Genomic DNA, 20,110 nt, shown 5'->3' with positions numbered 1-20,110 from the left:
AGAGAGCGAGAGAGAACGAGAGAGAGAGAGAGAAGGATGTTTGGGCATGTGTGTGTGTCTCATATTCGTACGTGTGACAGGTGGCAGCTGCATGGTTGTGTAGGACCCCACACCAGGGTTTATTTCTGCATGAAAAGTCTTGGTCGGGCCACATGTTTTTATTTTATTTATTTTTTTGGTCCGACTAAGCCCAAACAGCATTCAGTGTAAACCTAAATGACCAAAACCAGATATAATTTTTGGGAATTAACAATCACCAAAATAAAAGCTAAATAGTCAGGGAGAATCAAAAATGCAAAATGTGAAGAATTTAAAGAAATTAGCTTTAAAAGTGCAAATTGTCTCTTAGCCCTGTGGCAAGGTGTGCAGAATTTAGGGATGTGCATCTTTCCCTTTCATGACGAATTGATATGTTGGGCCTCTCTGAGCTGGATCTGTCTGAGCTGACCTCTTTCTTTTTCTCTCTCTCTCTCTCTCTCTCTCTCTCACACTCTCACTCTCACTCTCACTCTCACTCTCTCACTCTCACTCTCACTCTCACTCTCTCTCTCTCTGTGTGTGTGTGTGTTTGTGTGTAAATCATGTCTATGGAGTATGTAGTCACCTGAGCTGAGCCATAAGGGAGACTTGTGGGCATCTACCACCCAACTATAAGATTAGGAGTGGCGATGTATGCTTTTTTTATCCCCCCACTTTTCATCTGAAATCACCATCACCCACATGTATATTTTCCACATTAAAAGTGTTTGAGCTAGCAATGTGTCAATATTTATCTTTACAAATTAGTTATGATATAGCCAATGAATATATAGCACAACTTTGGATTTCACCCCCATCTGAAAATGTAATGGTTTTGACCGTTAGAAGTTTTTACAAGTGAGCTTCTCCTCCCATTCAGCCATTTGTATTTATTATGGATCCCCATTAGCTGCTGCCAAGGCAACAGCTACTCTTCCTGGGGTCAAGCAAAATTAAGACAGTTATACAATTTAAAAATCATTACAATACATTTCACAACACATTAACTGTGTGCCCTCAGGCCACTACTCTACTACCACATATCTACAACACAAAATCCATGTGTACATGTGTGTATAGTGTGTATGTTATCACGTGTGTGTGTATGCATGTGTCTGTGCCTGTGTATGTGTCTCTTCACAGTCCCCGCTGTGCCATGATGTGTAATTTTATCTGTTTTTTTAAATCTGATTTTACTGCTTTCATGAGTTACTTGATGTGGACTAGAGGTCCATGTAGCCATGGCTGTATGTAGTACTGTGCGCCTCCCATAGTCTGTTCTGGACTGTGAAGAGACATCTAGTGTCATGTCTTGTGGGTATGCATGGGTGGCCGAGCTGTGTGCTAGTAGTTTAAACAGACAGCTCAGTGCATTCAGCATGTCAATACCTCTCACAAATACAAGTAGAGATTAAGTCAATCTCTCCTCTACTTTGAGCCAGGAGAGATTGACATGCATATTATTAATGTTAGCTCTCCATGTACATCCATAGCAACACCCACACGTAGTATGCGCTCCAGCATACTAGCCAACACCTCATTTGGCCGCCATTCCTTCCAGTTCTCTGCTGCTAATGACTGGAACAAACTCTGAAGCTGGAGACTCTTATCTCCCTCACTAACTTTAAGCATCAGTTGTCAGAGCAGCTTACCGATCACTGCACCTGTACACAGCCCATCTGTAATTAGCCCACCCAATATTGTTATTTATTTTGCTCATTTGCACCCCAGTATCTCTATTTGCACATCATCTTCTGCACATCTATCATTCCAGTGTTAATACTAAATTGTAATTATTTTGCACTATGGCCTATTTATTGCCTTACCTCCATAACTTACTACATTTGCACACACTGTATATCAATTTTCTATTGTGTTATTGACTGTATGTTTTGTTTATCCCATGTGTAACTCTGTGTTGTTGTTGGTTTTATCGCACTGCTTTGCTTTATCTTGGCCAGGTCGCAGTTGTAAATGAGAACTTGTTCTCAACTGGCTTAGCTGGTAAAATAAAGGTGAAATAAAAAAATAAAATAAAATAAAAAACGATTTAAGGGCCAGCCGTGCTGCACTGTTCTGGGCCAATTGTAATTTTCCTAAGTCCCTCTTTGTGGCACCTGACCACACGAATGGACAGTAGTCCAGGTGCGACAAAACTAGGGCCTGTAGGACCTGCCTTGTTGATAGCGTTGTTAAGATGGCAGAGCAGCGCTTTATTATGGACAGACCTCTTCCCATCTTAGCTACTGTTGCATCAATATGTTTTGACCATTACAGTTTACAATCTTGGGTTACTCCAAGCAGTTTAGTCTCCTCAACTTGCTAAATTTCCACATTATTCATTACAATATTTAGTTGAGGTTTAGGGTTTAGTGAATAATTTGTCCCAAATACAATGCTTTTCGTTTTTTGAAATATTTAGGATGAACTTATTTCTTTCCACCTGTAAGGGTTGGTGTGAGGTGTGACCCAGGTGCGGTGCAGGATATACAGTAGGCAGTAGGCAGAGATGGTGAAACAAGGATCTTTACTGGTGGTCCCGAAGCCAGAATACAAAATAACGGACTTATCACGATAAAAGAAAGGCGGAGCAAATAAGTCTCCAAAAACCGGCTGACGAAATACTACCTAAGACTGAAACAAATAATAAAACAGGGAGAACACTTCTCAAGTACCTGTACATAGATCTCCGATCAGACACTGAGTAGTACTGCTGGACATAGAGAAACTAGCAGAGAAAACTGAGCAAGGGAACACAGGGAAGTGAGGGCATAAATACACAGGTGAACCGATAGACACAGGTGACACCAATAGGATGATGATTAGTCCCGACTGTGAGTGAGAAGGTGCCTAAGGTTGTCGGAGGATGACACCTAGTGGGTCGCTCCGGAACGGCGACCCCCTCCTGTAACATCCACCCATTCTGAAACTGACTGCAGCTCTTTGTTAAGTGTAGCAGTGATTTCACTTGCTGTGGTAGCTGACGTGTATAGTGTTGAGTCATCAGCATACATAAACACACAGGTTTACTCAGAACCAGTGGCAGGTCATTAGTAAAGATAGAAAAAAAGTAAGGGGCCTAGACAGCTGCCCTAGGGAATGCCTGACTCTACCTGGATTATGTTGGCTTCCATTAATGAACACACATGTGTTCTGTTAGACAGGTAACTAATAATATAGCAGGGGATGTAAAGCCAGAACACAGCAGCATATTATGAACGATAAAGTCAAAAGCTGCACTGAAGTCTAACAAAACAGCTCCCACAATCTTGTTATTATACATTTCTCTCAGCCAATCATCAGTTATTTGTTTAAGTACATGTTGAATGCCCTTCCCTATAAGCGTGCTGAAAATCTGTTGTTAATTAGTTTACTGTGAAATAGCATTGTATCTGGTCAAACACCATTTTTTCCAAAAGTTTACTAAGGGTTGGTCACAGGCTTATTGGTTGGCTGTTTGAGCCAGTAAAGGGTGCTTTGCTATTCTTGGGTAGTGGAATTACTTTTTCTTCCCTCCAGGACCGAGGGCACACACTTTCCTGTAGGCAGTGGTGCTCGCAAAAGTGATTGCTGTCCTCGTTATGAAATTATCAAATTACATTGGTTGTCACTCATCTAATAAAGCCTAATATTGCACAACTATTTTACAAGCATTTGAATGCTGAAGGTGGCACGCAAATGTGCAAGATAGGCCGCCCAACTCTCATTGGTCAGCACGTGAAGCACTGCAAAGTGCGCAGTTTGACTAGGCTACTGATATTGCCTGGGGTTGTTTGGCATGCAAAATGACTTGTAGATCAATGACTGTCAACGCAGTTACATACTTAGTTCGACACATCCGTTGTCACAAAAGATGAGGTATTTTCGGAAGGTAGGAAGAAAGTAATATGAGCAACAAATGTTAGTGAACCGAGGATTCGTAACGTTTGAATAGATTTTCTGAACTATACATGCTACATTTGGATCGGTTTGCGGTCCCGTTGTCACGCCCTGGCTCTAGGGACTATTTTATGTTGAGCCAGGGTGTGTAGAGTCTATGTTTTGTGTTCTTTGTTTCAGTTTCTAGTTCATGTGTATCTATGTTGGCCGGGGTGGTTCTCAATCAGAGGCAACGAGAATCAGCTGTTGCTTGTTGTCTCTGATTGGGAACCATACTTAGGCAGCCTGGTTGGCACAGTGTATTGTGGGATCTTGTTCCGTGTATGGTTTGTGTTTTGTTACCAAGGACTTCACGTATCGTTTTGTTGTTTTGTTCGTGTGGTGAATATAATAATAAAGTATGTTCGCATTCCACGCTGCGCATTGGTCCAATCCTTTTGACGATCGTGACAGAAGATCCCACCAATACTGGACCAAGCAGTGTGTTTCGGAGCTAACGCCGTGTAAGGAGATGGAGAAGTTGGCGATGGCCCAGGTGGGCCAATGGTGGTCCTGGGAGGACATGTTCAAGGGCAGAGGACCATGGGCAAAGGTTAAAGCCTTGGCGAGAGAGGAGGTACGGCGCCAACAGTGTCGTCGTCGGACAGGCGAGAGGCAACCCCAAGAAATGTTTAGGGGGGGGCACATGGCATGGACGACGGGGCTGTTGGAGTTAGATAAGGGGCGAGTTTGTGGACGAGGAGAGAAGACCACCGGGTTACGGGAGCCATTGGTGATTAGAGGGAGGGAAAGTGTAGAGGCACGGCGAGAGGTACTGAAGTGTGTTGCCAGTCCGGTCCGGCCCGTTCCTGATCCCCGTATAAGGCCAGTGGTGTGTGTTCCCAGTGCGGTCCAGCCTGTTCCTGTCCCTCGCACCAAGCCTGTGATGCGCGTCGCCAGCCCGGTCCGGCCTGTTCCTGCCCCTCGCACCAAGCCAATGGTGTGCGTTGCCAGCCCGGCCCGGCCTGTTCCTGCTCCCCGCACCAAGCCAATGGTGCGCGTCGCCAGCCCGGCCCGGCCTGTTCCTGCTCCCCGCACCAAGCCTATGGTGCGCGTCGCCAGCCAGGCCCGGCCTGTTCCTGCTCCCCGCACCAAGCCAATGGTGCGCGTCGCCAGCCCGGCCCGGCCTGTTCCTGCTCCCCGCACCAAGCCAATGGTGCGCGTCGCCAGCCCGGTCCGGCCTGTTCCTGCTCCCCGCACCAAGCCTATGGTGCGCGTCGCCATCCCGGTCCGGCCCGTTCCTGCTCCCCGCACCAAGTCAGGGGTGCGCGTCGCCAGCCCGGCCCGGCCTGTTCCTGCCCCTCGCACCAAGCCAATGGTGTGCGTTGCCAGCCCGGCCCGGCCTGTTCCTGCTCCCCGCACCAAGCCAATGGTGCGCGTCGCCAGCCCGGCCCGGCCTGTTCCTGCTCCCCGCACCAAGCCTATGGTGCGCGTCGCCAGCCAGGCCCGGCCTGTTCCTGCTCCCCGCACCAAGCCAATGGTGCGCGTCGCCAGCCCGGCCCGGCCTGTTCCTGCTCCCCGCACCAAGCCAATGGTGCGCGTCGCCAGCCCGGCCCGGCCTGTTCCTGCTCCCCGCACCAAGCCTGTGGTGCATGTCGTCAGTCCGGCACAGCCCGTGCCCGGTTCACCGGTGCCTGGTCAGGTACCGGTCAGCTGCTCCACACCGGAGCCTAAGCAATCCGCTCCACCGATGTCCAGTCCAGCTCCAGCCAGCGGGGCCAGACCAGACCAGGGGCACTACGGGGGGGTTATTAGAGGGTGGTGGTCACGCGCGAGGAGGAATGCCCACCCGGCCCTCCCCTGTTCGGTTTATGTTTGGCGCGGTCGCAGTCCGCGCCTTTGGGGGGGGGTACTGTCACGCCCTGGCTCTAGGGACTCTTTTATGTTGAGCCAGGGTGTGTAGAGTCTATGTTTTGTGTTCTTTGTTTCAGTTTCTAGTTCATGTGTATCTATGTTGGCCGGGGTGGTTCTCAATCAGAGGCAACGAGAATCAGCTGTTGCTTGTTGTCTCTGATTGGGAACCATACTTAGGCAGCCCTGGTTGGCACAGTGTATTGTGGGATCTTGTTCCGTGTATGGTTTGTGTTTTGTTACCAAGGACTTCACGTATCGTTTTGTTGTTTTGTTCGTGTGGTGAATATAATAATAAAGTATGTTCGCATTCCACGCTGCGCATTGGTCCAATCCTTTTGACGATCGTGACAGAAGATCCCACCAATACTGGACCAAGCAGTGTGTTTCGGAGCTAACGCCGTGTAAGGAGATGGAGAAGTTGGCGATGGCCCAGGTGGGCCAATGGTGGTCCTGGGAGGACATGTTCGAGGGCAGAGGACCATGGGCAAATTGGTGATTAGAGGGAGGGAAAGTGTAGAGGCACGGCGAGAGGTACTGAAGTGTGTTGCCAGTCCGGTCCGGCCCGTTCCTGATCCCCGTATAAGGCCAGTGGTGTGTGTTCCCAGTGCGGTCCAGCCTGTTCCTGTCCCTCGCACCAAGCCTGTGATGCGCGTCGCCAGCCCGGTCCGGCCTGTTCCTGCCCTTCGCACCAAGCCAATGGTGTGCGTTGCCAGCCCGGCCCGGCCTGTTCCTGCTCCCCGCACCAAGCCAATGGTGCGCGTCGCCAGCTCGGCCCGGCCTGTTCCTGCTCCCCGCACCAAGCCTATGGTGCGCGTCGCCAGCCAGGCCCGGCCTGTTCCTGCTCCCCGCACCAAGCCAATGGTGCGCGTCGCCAGCCCGGCCCGGCCTGTTCCTGCTCCCCGCACCAAGCCAATGGTGCGCGTCGCCAGCCCGGCCCGGCCTGTTCCTGCTCCCCGCAACAAGCCTATGGTGCGCGTCGCCAGCCCGGTCCGGCCTGTTCCTGCTCCCCGCACCAAGCCTATGGTGCGCGTCGCCAGCCCGGCCCGGCCTGTTCCTGCCCCTCGCACCAAGCCAATGGTGTGCGTCGCCAGCCCGGCCCGGCCTGTTGCTGCCCCTCGCACCAAGCCAATGGTGCGCGTCGTCAGCCCGGCCCGGCCTGTTCCTGCTCCCCGCACCAAGCCAATGGTGCGCGTCGCCAGCCCGGCCCGGCCCGTTCCTGCTCCCCGCACCAAGTCAGTGGTGCGCGTCGTCAGCCCGGCCTGGCCCGTTCCTGCTCCCCGCACCAAGCCAGTGGTGCGCTTCGTCAGCCCGGCCCGTTCCTGCTCCCCGCACCAAGCCTGTGGTGCGCATCGTCAGCCCGGTCCGGCCCGTTCCTGCTCCCCGCACCAAGCCAGGGGTGCGCGTCGTCAGCCCGGTCCGGCCCATTCCTGCTCCCCGCACCAAGCCTGTGGTGCGCATCGTCAGCACGGTCCGGCCCGTTCCTGCTCCCCGCACCAAGCCAGGGGTGCGCGTCGTCAGCCCGGTCCGGCCCATTCCTGCTTCCCGCACCAAGCCTGTGGTGCGTGTCGTCAGTCCGGCACAGCCCGTGCCCGGTTCACCGGTGCCTGGTCAGGTACCGGTCAGCTGCTCCACACCGGAGCCTAAGCAATCCGCTCCACCGATGTCCAGTCCAGCTCCAGCCAGCGGGGCCAGACCAGACCAGGGGCACTACGGGGGGGTTATTAGAGGGTGGTGGTCACGCCCGAGGAGGAATGCCCACCCGGCCCTCCCCTGTTCGGTTTATGTTTGGCGCGGTCGCAGTCCGCGCCTTTGGGGGGGGGGTACTGTCACGCCCTGGCTCTAGGGACTATTTTATGTTGAGCCAGGGTGTGTAGAGTCTATGTTTTGTGTTCTTTGTTTCAGTTTCTAGTTCATGTGTATCTATGTTGGCCGGGGTGGTTCTCAATCAGAGGCAACGAGAATCAGCTGTTGCTTGTTGTCTCTGATTGGGAACCATACTTAGGCAGCCTGGTTGGCACAGTGTATTGTGGGATCTTGTTCCGTGTATGGTTTGTGTTTTGTTACCAAGGACTTCACGTATCGTTTTGTTGTTTTGTTCGTGTGGTGAATATAATAATAAAGTATGTTCGCATTCCACGCTGCGCATTGGTCCAATCCTTTTGACGATCGTGACACTCGTGGAGTTTAAGTTCAAGGTTAAGTTTAAGCATCAGCCAATTAAAATTGTTGATGTAGTTGCACGTGATCAAAGGCTACATGTTAGCTGTTCCCATTACATACGCTTGCACATTTAGCTCTATGCTAAACTCAGCAGGTGGCCATGATTATTTCCTGTTACAAATTCCATATCAGCAAATTAAAATTGTTGACGTAGTTGGACGTGTTCCAACACTTGTTCATGAAAGCGTCTTTAACATAAGTCCAACAGCACTTTCTGATAATCAAAGCAACTACATCACGTGTATTTGACTGACTGGTCAAATAGCTCTCTGTGTAGACTGCCTAGCTCCACGTAATTGTTGCAGATTGTGGCAAGGTGTCGAATCTCACATGAGTTTCTTCCCCCCTTTGAAATGCAGAATTATATGTATTGTGTTAGTGTGTTGAAAAGGGACGTAGCCTAAAGCCAACAGTTTGAAAATGAATATTAAGAATGAATTTACTGTAATAAGGAACTACCTAGTTTTTCAGCCTTGCAGAGAAACACACTGCTTTGGCCTAATAATCATATTGCATAGGCTATATTACATGGACGTGTCCACCTAAATGTAGGTCTACAACATTTTATAATCATCTACTTTGTCACATATGAGTTATTTGACTCAAGGACTAGCATTACGAAGTGTAATACAGTAGGACTTTAAATGTATCCCTCTGGTGGCGAAGTTGACCTATTTTAAGAAATGCCATTGGTTTGTCGAAAAAAAGTAGTTAAGATCTTTGATAGGCTGATGGGCAATATGGTACAGGAAATAATCACGGCAACCTGCTGAGGTTAGCATAGGGCTGCATGTGCAAGCTTATGTAATGGGAACAGCTAACATGAAGCCTTTGATCAAGCTTCAAGTTTCAAGTTTTAATGTCACATGCCCAAGTACAGTGAAATGCCTTTCTTGCCAGCTCTAACCCCAAGAATGCAATAATCAATAACAATGTAATGTAATACTAAAAATAACAAGGTAGAACAAAAACACACAATATATAAAAATAAGAAATAAGAAATATCACACGCAACTACGTCGACAATTTTAATTGGCTGATACATAAACTTTTTCTAATGTTCGCAAGTATGGCCCCAATAGGTCTACATACCCAGTACCCACAACTTTCAGTTAAAGGGTTAAACAACATCTGAGATTCATATAGAAGAAGCCAGGTAGAACTGAGAGCAGCTGTGAAATTCCCACTTTTGGGAATCAATTAGGAGACTAAAGAAAGAAAGAAGCATCCCAATTATGGATTAGCATATCCATGTTTGCTAATGTTTGACTGGTATTGTACATACCGTACACACAGCTGGGAGAGCAGGTTACCTATACTGCCTCCTACATACCATACACACAGCTGGGAGAGCAGGTTACCTATACTGCCTCCTACATACCATACACACAGCTGGGAGAGCAGGTTACCTATACTGCCTCCTACATACCATACACACAGCTGGGAGAGCAGGTTACCTATACTGCCTCCTACATACCATACACACAGCTGGGAGAGCAGGTTACCTATACTGCCTCCTACATACCATACACACAGCTGGGAGAGCAGGTTACCTATACTGCCTCCTACATACCGTACACACAGCTGGGAGAGCAGGTTACCTATACTGCCTCCTACATACCGTACACACAGCTGGGAGAGCAGGTTACCTATACTGCCTCCTACATACCATACACACAGCTGGGAGAGCAGGTTACCTATACTGCCTCCTACATACCATACACACAGCTGGGAGAGCAGGTTACCTATACTGCCTCCTACATACCATACACACAGCTGGGAGAGCAGGTTACCTATACTGCCTCCTACATACCATACACACAGCTGGGAGAGCAGGTTACCTATACTGCCTCCTACATACCATACACACAGCTGGGAGAGCAGGTTACCTATACTGCCTCCTACATACCGTACACACAGCTGGGAGAGCAGGTTACCTATACTGCCTCCTACATACCATACACACAGCTGGGAGAGCAGGTTACCTATACTGCCTCCTACATACCATACACACAGCTGGGAGAGCAGGTTCCCTATACTGCCTCCTACATACCATACACACAGCTGGGAGAGCAGGTTACCTATACTGCCTCCTACATACCATACACACAGCTGGGAGAGCAGGTTACCTATACTGCCTCCTACATACCATACACACAGCTGGGAGAGCAGGTTACCTATACTGCCTCCTACATACCATACACACAGCTGGGAGAGCAGGTTACCTATACTGCCTCCTACATACCGTACACACAGCTGGGAGAGCAGGTTACCTATACTGCCTCCTACATACCATACACACAGCTGGGAGAGCAGGTTACCTATACTGGGGGTGTATACTATGTATGGAGGTGCATTGTATATCAATAAATACATATCTGATGGTGGCTGATATTCATAGTGTGAGGTATGATGAAATTTAAGATTTATACACTGAGTATACAACACATTAAGAACACATGCTCTTTCCATGACATTGACTGACCAGGTGAAAGCTATGACCCCTTATTGATGTCACTTGTTAAATCCACTTCAATCAATGTACATGAAGAGGAGGAGACAGGTTAAAGAAGGATTTTAAGCCTTGAGATAATTGTGACATGGATTGTGTATGTGTGCCATTCAGACAAAATATCTAAATGCCTTTGAGCAGAGTATAGTTGTAGATGCCAGGCACACCGGTTTGAGTCAAGAACTGCAACGCTGCTGGGTTTTTCACGCTCAACAGTTTTCTGTGTGTATCAAGAATGATCCACCACCCAATGAACATCCAGCCAACTTGACACAACAGTGGGAAGCATTGGAGTCAACATGGGCCAGCATCCCTGTGGAACGCTTTCGACACCTTGTAGAGTCCATGCCCCAATGAATTCAGGCTGTTCTGAGGGCAAAAGGGGGTGCAACTCAATATTAGGAAGGTGTTCCTAATGTTTGGTATACTCAGTGTATGTGCTTCAATGTAGGTTGTATACATGTTTTATACTGTGCATGCTAACCTATCTATTTCCCTCAACTACAGTTTCTCTATGTGGAGAGTAATGCTGCTGGTGATAATCAGTATTGTCTCTAGTAGCAGCCCTGGCTTGGCCTGCAGTGACCCGATGGTCACACTAGGGGGCATGTGATAGCCAGTCTGACTGTACCATTTGTCCCGTATGATCTCTCTCAGTTTGTCATTAAAACACATTACTTTAATAATATCCTGAGGAAAGTATGATTATATAATATAGTCTAATGATACAGTAATACCAGGCAATCGGAATCAAGCAGTGTTGTGAATATTTCTCATGTTAAATGACTTGTAATATGTGTGTGTGCTCTGTGTGAGGGAGATTGTAGAGGTATGCAATATAAGATGGGTTCACAAAGCACACACACACACACACACACATACACACACACACACACACACACACACACACACACACACACACACACACACACACACACACACACACAGTGGCGGGTAGACTAGTGTCAGATGAGGTGACAGAGGGTAGAGAAAAAGAGAGGAGAAGAGGAAGGGGGGTCGTTTTCATCATTTCAGTCTTCACACCGGTAACAGGATGCAACCCCCAACCCCCACCACCCCTATCCTCCTCCACCATCCCCCTATCACCCCCAACCACCACCACCCCTATCCTCCTCCACCATCCCCCTATCACCCCCAACCACCACCACCCCTATCCTCCTCCACCATCCCCCTATCACCCCCAACCACCACCACCCCTATCCTCCTCCACCATCCCCCCTATCACCCCCAACCACCACCACCCCTATCCTCCTCCACCATCCCCCCTATCACCCCCAACCACCACCACCCCTATCCTCCTCCACCATCCCCCCTATAACCCCCGACCACCACCACCCCTATCCTCCTCCACCATCCCCCCTATAACCCCCAACCACCACCACCCCTATCCTCCTCCACCATCCCCCCATCACCCCCAACCATCACCACCCCTATCCTCCTCCACCATCCCCCCATCACCCCCAACCTTCACCACCCCTATCCTCCTCCACCATCCCCCCTATCACCCCCAACCACCACCACCCCTATCCTCCTCCACATCCCCCCTATCAACCCCAACCACCACCACCCCTAACCTCATCCACCATCCCCTCCAGCATCCCCCCTATCACCCCCAACCACCACCACCCCTATCCTCCCATCCCTTCAGGCGGATGGATGGACGGACAGACAGACAGACGGACAGGCGGAGTGGAGCACAACATCTATTATTCACCATGGCTAAAATAAGACAAACGACAGAACAGTTTGTTCCCAGTTAACTTAGAACACTCTTTAATGGCTAGAGCTACTCTCTGTACCAACTTCCAAATCTCTTCTCTTCTCTCAGTGTACCAGACAGACAGTACAGCATTACCCACTGCACAGTCAGTCAGTCACTGTCAGTCTGCACAGATTGCCATGGATGGCCGTGTTGGGTTTAACTCATGGAAGGTTTCACTGTCTTTGTGTGTGTGCTTATCAAGTAATACAGCGGGGGAACTGAAAAACAGTTAAAGTTATTGGCTACTGTACTTTTACTGTGAAGGCATATTCTGTTAGTCTGCGTACCTGTCTGTTTAGCTAACATTTCACTCCTTGTACTCTGTGTCATTGACTAACTATTGATAATTTATCATAGCGTTGCTTACCCGGAACATCTCTCTCATCCCTCTCTTTCCTCTCCTACTCCTGACCTGATCTTTCTCTCCCTCTACTTGTCACACTGGTCCTCCATGTCAATAATTGCTCTTTATCCTGTGAACCTGTCTATAGCCTGGTTCTCTGACTGATGAGACGCCCAGTCAGAGACAGCTTCCCCAGCCCCTGAGCCACTTCCCTGGGCTGGGTTCACCCCCCCGCTTCCTCTACCCCCCCCCCCATCTCTCCATCTACCTCCCTCCACTCTACGTCTTTCCATCTCAACCCCATTCATCAACTCTGATAGACAGCCCCCCCGTCCACCTTCAAAATGGAATTACATTTCCAAACAACCTGGCATTTACCTCAAAAGGGACTCCATGCTGGTTCCACACTCCCACTTACTCACACACACACTAGCGCACACTCTCTAGCGCACACACACACACACAGCCACTTCCCTCGCACACACAACCCCTAACCTAGAAAGTAAACGTGCATTGAATAATTTATTAAAGGAGGTTGAACTGACTGATTTAGCCTCGGTTTCAATCCTCCTCATTAGGAAATGCAAATGAGAATGAGATTTGGGTCTTGGAGGCGTGCTTTGATGTGTGTGTCTCTTGTGTGTGCGTTTGCACGTGGGAAGCGTTTTGTATTTCCACTCAGTACACAGTTCCGAAACAGTACACAGTTACATTCACTCACCCTTCTAGATAACTTGAAACAGTCTGACCAGGTCTTGTGTCTGGAAGTAGCCTAGGCTAGCTAGTAAGCTAGCCAACTTCTATCGGTAATTAGCTTCAGCCCCCGGTGTGCAACCGTGGCAAAGTTGGTTTGATAGCCTATTTGTGGGGCTGGTTAGAGACAGTCAATAAATTACACAATGTAAATGGGGCAATATTTACATATGGAAAGCCTTTTAGTTTTCTCATTAAATGCTTTCAATATTTGTATATGAATTTCTACAATTTATAGTTGGTTTGAGGTTTCTAAGTCATTGAAATTTGGAGCTATTGAAATGTTTAAATATTGAAAATGTGTCTGACAGTGTAATTGAATTTGGTGTGTGTGTGTGCGGTGCATGTTTGTGTGTGTGTGTGTGTGTGTGTGTGTGTGTGTGTGTGTGTGTGTGTGTGTGTGTGTGTGTGTGTGTGTATATGGATGGGTTGGCCTGACTGTGGGTCCTGACTGGCTATTAATCCACAGGGCTCCTCATCCACTCCTGGAGGAATAAAACAATATATTACAATAATCAATACAGACCCACAGAGACATCCAGCACACCCAGCCCCAGCATTAATGACACAAGTGATGACATCAGGAAAACAGTCCTCCAGGAAGGGATTCTACAATCAATGGAATAACACAGAAAAACATTGGGGACAAAAATTGACAAACTACAGTGAGGGAAAAAAGTATTTGATCCCCTGCTGATTTTGTACATTTGCCCACTGACAAAGAAATGATCAGTCTATAATTTTAATGGTTTGTTTATTTGAACAGTGAGAGACAGAATAACAACAAAAAAATCCAGAAAAATGCATGTCAAAAATGTTATAAATTGATTTGCATTTTAATGAGGGAAATAAGTATTTGACCCCCTCTCAATCAGAAAGATTTCTGGCTCCCAGGTGTCTTTTATACAGGTAACGAGCTGAGATTAGGAGCACACTCTTAAAGGGAGTGCTCCTAATCTCAGCTTGTTACCTGTATAAAAGTCACCTGTCCACAGAAGCAATCAATCAATCAGATTCCAAACTCTCCACCATGGCCAAGACCAAAGAGCTCTCCAAGGATGTCAGGGACAAGATTGTAGACCTACACAAGGCTGGAATGGGCTACAAGACCATCGCCAAGCAGCTTGGTGAGAAGGTGACAACAGTCGGTGCGATTATTCGCAAATGGAAGAAACACAAAATAACTGTCAATCTCCCTCGGCCTGGGGCTCCATGCAAGATCTCACCTCGTGGAGTTGCAATGATCATGAGAACGGTGAGGAATCAGCCCAAAACTACACGGGAGGATCTTGTCAATGATCTCAAGGCAGCTGGGACCATAGTCACCAAGAAAACAATTGGTAACACACTATGCCGTGAAGGACTGAAATCCTGCAGCGCCCGCAAGGTCCCCTTGCTCAAGAAAGCACATACACATGCCCGTCTGAAGTTTGCCAATGAACATCTGAATGATTCAGAGGAGAACTGGGTGTAAGTGATGTGGTCAGATGAGACCAAAATGGAGCTCTTTGGCATCAACTCAACTCGCTGTGTTTGGAGGAGGAGGAATGCTGCCTATGACCCCAAGAACATCATCCCCACTGTCAAACATGGAGGTGGAAACATTATGCTTTGGGTGTGTTTTTCTGCTAAGGGGACAGGACAACTTCACCGCATCAAAGGGACGATGGACGGGGCCATGTACCGTCAAATATTGGGTGAGAACCGCCTTCCCTGAGCCAGGGCATTGAAATGGGTCATGGATGGGTATTCCAGCATGACAATGACCCAAAACACACGGCCAAGGCAACAAAGGAGTGGCTCAAGAAGAAGGACATTAAGGTCCTGGAGTGGCCTAGCCAGTCTCCAGACCTTAATCCCATAGAAAATCTGTGGAGGGAGCTGAAGGTTCGAGTTGCCAAACGTCAGCCTCGAAACCTTAATGACTTGGAGAAGATCTGCAAAGAGGAGTGGGACAAAATCCCTCCTGAGATGTGTGCAAACTTGCCAACAAGGGTTTTGCCACCAAGTACTAAGTAATGTATTGCAGAGGGGTCAAATACTTATTTTCCTCATTAAAATGCAAATCAATTCATAACATTTTTGACATGCGTTTTTCTGGATTTGTTGGTTGTTATTCTGTCTCTCACTGTTCAAATAAACCTACCATTAAAATTATAGACTGATCATTTCTTTGTCAGTGGGCAAACTTACAAAATCAGCAGGGGATCGAATACTTTTTTCCCTCACTGTATGTTGTTTAGCACGTGAATGCATTCAATATAAGCTTGAGTGTGGTTGTGTGCCTTTGATGTAAGAGTCTGTTGAAATATTAGTGTGTGTGTGTGTGCATACACACATGAGTGTGTGTGTGTGTCTATGGTTACACGCATGTATGTGTGAACCCTGTCAGGTCTTGGCCCAGAACATACAGCCAGTAGGTAGAGCCAGCTGGCAGTGCTGAGTCTGTGTGCGTTCTCTGTTCTCCCCACTAGCCTCTGGCTGAACCTGGTCCCACTCTATCATTTTCTCTTTCTGTACAAGCACCAGGCACAGGGTCCTCTGTATCGCTGCCTCACATCCCGATTCCACACTACTGGGACCAGAGTTAGGGGAGAAGGGAAAGGAGAGGGGAAAAACTGAGAGGAAATAGGAGAGGGGAGAGGGAAGAGGGGGAGAAGGGAACGGAGAGAGGGTCTAGGAGCCGGACATGAGAGATATGGAGAGACAAGGTTACAGCTCAACCAAGAATGTGAGGTTGAGGTAGGGGGAGAGACGAAGAGACAGTGGGATATAGAAGAGGTAAATATGACTGAGAAAGAGAGGAAAAATCCGGATCATATATAAGAGAAAGAAACAAACAACTGAGAGTGGGAGGGAGAGGGAGAGAGGGAAGGAGGAGCAGGTGTCAGAAGATCCCGTCTGTGAGGGTCAACCAGCGGACTTCCTAAAACTCAGCCACCTGGCAACCCCCCACCCAGCCCAGCCCCACCGCTGCAGGGCTTGCATGTTCCCCTCCAACCAGTGACAGGGGTGCTAGAGAGGGGTGGAGGACCTGGGGCAGAGGAGAGGAGAGAGGGAGAGGAATGAAGGGGAAGCTGAGCAGGCTGCAAAGTCTCTTCAGTTAGAGCCACCACAGAAGGGGAGAGATAGAGAGGGGAGAGAGAGAGAGAGAGAGAGAGAGAGAGAGAGAGAGAGAGAGAGAGAGAGAGAGAGAGAGAGAGAGAGAGAGAGAGAAAGAGAGAGAGAGAGAGAGAGAGAGAGAGAGAGAGAGAGAGAGAGAGAGAGAGAGAGAGAGAGAGAGAGGGGGAAGGAGAGAGGGAGGGAGAGATGGATAGAGAGAGAGGGAGGGGGAGAGAGAGGAAAGAGGGAAGGAGAGAGGGATGACAAGAGGGAGGGAGGAGGACTTCTTTCAGTCTCATTCAGTAGCTCTGGAGTCTTGGGTCTGTAGCAGTTATATATACACTGAGTGTACAAAGCATTAAGAACACCTGGACTTTCCATGACATAGACTGACCAGGTGAAAACTATGATCTCTTGATGTCACTTGTTAAATCCACTTCAATCAGTGTAGTTGAAGGGGAGGAGATAGGTTAAAGAAGGACTTTTCAGCCTCGAGACAATTAAGACATGGATTGTGTATGTGTGCCATTCAGAAAGTGAATTGGCAAGGCAAAATATTTAAGTGCCTTTGAACGGGATATGGTAGTAGGTGCCAGGCCAGCCAGGTCACCCGTGATACAAGTTAGTATTCGACGTCCATCCATGTCTGAGGATGTCGGGAGATTATGTGGAAACTGGCCACTAGGGGCAACAGTGAACAAAGTTACCTTCAAGTAGGTTTTGGTTTTTCTTTGTGGACGGGGATGGCGAATGGGCGTAAGCATCTGCCTCTGGTGCCAAAAATGGATGAACGTCTAATTCTGACGTTAGATTGTGTGAGCTTGTTGTGCCAAGGGCACCGGTTTGTGTCAAGAACTACAAAACTGCTGGGTTTTTCACACTCAACAGTTTCCTGTGTGTAATCAAGAATGGTCCACCACCCAAAGGACATCCAGCCAACTTAACACAACTGTGGGAAGCATTGGAGTCAACATGGGCCAGCATCCCTGTGCAACTCAATATTAGGAATGTGTTCTTAATATTTTGTACACTCAATGTATATATAATTAATGTAAGGGGGAATGGACTTGTAGTGTGTGCGTGTGTGTGCGTGCCACTGACCGATACACTATATGACCAAAAGTATGTTGACACCTGCTTGTCGACCATCTCATTCCAAATCATGGGCATTAATATGGAGTTGGTCCCCCCTTTGCTGCTATAACAGCCTCCACTCTTCTGGGAAGGCTTTTCATTAGATGTTGGAACACTGCTGCGTGGACTTGCTTCTATTCCGCCACAAGATCATTAGTGAGGTCGGGTACTGATGTTGGGCGAATAGGCCTGGCTCGCAGTCGGCGTTACAATTCATGCCAAAGGTGTTCGATGGGGTTGAGGTCAGGACTCTGTGCAGGCCAGACAAGTTCTTCCACACCGATCTCGACAAACCATTTTTGTATGGACCTCACTTTGTGCACGGGGGTATTGTCATGCTGAAACAGGAAAGGGCCTTCCCCAAACTGTTGCCACAAAGTTGGAAGCACAGAATCATCTAGAATGTAATTGTATGCTGTAGTGTTAAGATTTCCCTTCACTGGAACTATTGGGCCTAGCCCGAACCAGGAAAAACAGCCCCAGACCATTATTCCTCCTCCACCTAACTTTACAGTTGGCACTATGCATTGGAGCAGGTAGCGTTCTCCTGGCATCCGCCAAGCCCAGATTAGTCCATCGGACTGCCAGATGATGAAGCGTGATTTATCACTCCAGAGAACGCGTTTCCACTGCTCCAGAGTCCAATGGTGGCGAGCTTTACACCATTCCAGCCGACGCTTGGCATTGCGCATGGTGATCTTAGGCTTGTGTGTGGCTGCTTGGCCATGGAAACCCATTTCATGAAGCTTCATGAAGCTCCTGGCTTCCACACATAGCCTACAAGCGACTGATGCAGACCTTTGGAACATCTACATTTAAAAAAGTCTAATAAATCCATGTAATATTGCCTACACTGTCACGATCGTCTGAAGGAGGAGACCAATGCGCAGCGTTGTGAGTGAACATGATGACTTTATTATAAAGCAACCACGAAAAAACAACAAAAGACAATACGTGAAGTTCTATACTGAATAAGACTAACAGCAACAAAGAAACAATAACCCACAACCACAAGGTGAAAACACACAGAATATATATGGCTCCCAATCAGAGATAACGAGCCGAACAGCTGACACTCGTTACCTCCGATTGGGAGTCAATAACCAAATTACCAAAAACACAAACAAATGAAACTCACCCCTACCCAACACCACCAAATGAAATACACCCAAAAGAAAAATGAACAACCCTGGCTCAAAATCAACGTCCATAGAGCCAGAGTGTTACAGTACCCCCCCCTAAAGGTGCGAACTCCGGGCGCACCAACATCAGGACTAGGGGAGGGTCTGGGTGGGCGTCTGTCCATGGTGGTGGCTCTGGCCCCGGTCGTGATCCCCACCCCACCACAGTCACAACCTGCTTCGGTAGCCTCCTCCCAATGACCACCCTCCACCTAACCCCACCTGGACTAAGGGGCAACCCCGGACTAAGGGGCAGCATCGGCCTAAGGGGCAGCACCGGGATAAGGGGCAGCACCGGGATAAGGGGCAGCACCGGGACAAGGGGCAGCACCGGACTACGGGGCAGCACCGGGCTAAAGGGCAGCACCGGACTACGGGGCAGCACCGGGCTAAGGGGCGGCACCGGACTCAGGGGCAGCACCGGACTAAGGGGCAGCACCGGGCTAAAGGGCAGCACCGGGCTAAGGGGCAGCACCTGACTAGATGGCGGATCCTGGCTGGCTGGCTCTGGCGGATCCTGGCGGGACGGCTCTGGCGGATCCTGGCGGGACGTCTCTGGCGGATCCTGGCGGGACGGCTCTGGCGGATCCAGGCTGGACGGCTCTGGCGGATCCTGGCGGGACGGCTCTGGCGGATCCTGGCGGGACGGCTCTGGCGGATCCTGGCGGGCCGGCTCTGGCGGATCCTGGCTGGACGGCTCTGGCGGATCCTGGCTGGACGGCTCTGGCGGATCCTGGCGGGACGGCTCTGGCGGATCCAGGCTGGACGGCTCTGGCGGATCCAGGCTGGACGGCTCTGGCGGATCCTGGCGGGACGGCTCTGGCGGATCCAGGCTGGACGGCTCTGGCGGATCCTGGCGGGACGGCTCTGGCGGATCCGGGCTGACCGGCTCTGGCGGATCCTGGCTGGCCGGCTCTGGCTGATCCTGGCTGGACGGCTCTGGCGGATCCTGGCGGGACGGCTCTGGCGGATCCGGGCTGACCGGCTCTGGCGGATCCTGGCTGGCCAGCTCTGGCGGATCCTGGCTGGCTGACGGGTCTGGCTGCTCATGGCTGGCTGACGGATCTGGCTGCTCATGGCTGGCTGACGGATCTGGCTGCTCATGGCTGGCTGACGGATCTGGCTGCTCATGGCTGGCTGACGGATCTGGCTGCTCATGGCTGGCTGACGGATCTGGCTGCTCATGGCTGGCTGACGGATCTGGCTGCTCATGGCTGGCTGACGGATCTGGCTGCTCATGGCTGGCTGACGGATCTGGCTGCTCATGGCTGGCTGACGGATCTGGCTGCTCA

The 20,110-nt window shown here is 49.5% G+C and overlaps 1 protein-coding gene across 1 annotated transcript in view; it reads right to left on the bottom strand.

Moving 5' to 3' along the window:
- Positions 1-20,110, bottom strand: part of pik3r3b (phosphoinositide-3-kinase, regulatory subunit 3b (gamma)) — a 362,415-nt gene that overhangs the window by 234,339 nt on the left and 107,966 nt on the right. The gene's annotated exons all lie outside the window — the stretch shown is intronic.

The sequence above is a fragment of the Coregonus lavaretus genome, assembly GCF_964263955.1.
Source record: "Coregonus lavaretus genome assembly, chromosome: 21".
NCBI classification, from domain to species: domain Eukaryota; kingdom Metazoa; phylum Chordata; class Actinopteri; order Salmoniformes; family Salmonidae; genus Coregonus; species Coregonus lavaretus.
Note: the sequence above shows the minus strand (reverse complement) of the source record. Positions and strands in the feature narration are given on the sequence as shown.